Source organism: Arachis ipaensis, chromosome B02 (genome assembly GCF_000816755.2).
Source record: "Arachis ipaensis cultivar K30076 chromosome B02, Araip1.1, whole genome shotgun sequence".
Classification (NCBI taxonomy): Eukaryota; Viridiplantae; Streptophyta; class Magnoliopsida; order Fabales; family Fabaceae; genus Arachis; species Arachis ipaensis.
Window position 1 is genome coordinate 13352885 of NC_029786.2, and position 462 is coordinate 13353346.

A 462-nucleotide genomic window follows, 5' to 3' on the forward strand; every position below is an offset into this window, starting at 1 on the left:
CAATGGTCCCCTAATTTTAATTTTTTACATGTAAATTATATGTAAATTTCAGTTTAGCCCACTCTTAAAATTTTATTTTAGTCTTATTTTATTATATAAATATTTTTGGCCCCCCTTTAATCTTTCATCTAACTCCGCCCCTGAACTATCCTAACACTGTATGCATGTATAATTCGAATAAATCTTATTCGAACTACCCTAAGACCACATCCATGCATAATTCGAATTGGTCAAATTCAAATTACAAACATCACTACTAATTCGAATTGATCTAATTCGAATTACTGTTAGTTTTTCTAATTCGAATGTGGCTCATTCGAATTACTTAAGAAGATGGTTTGGGTGATTCAGATAACATTTTTTAATTTGGTAGAATCATGTAATTTTGTCTTCCATTTGGTTTAATTGTGCATTTTGCTCTATCTTTTATTTATCAATATAAATAAAGACAACATAAAAATT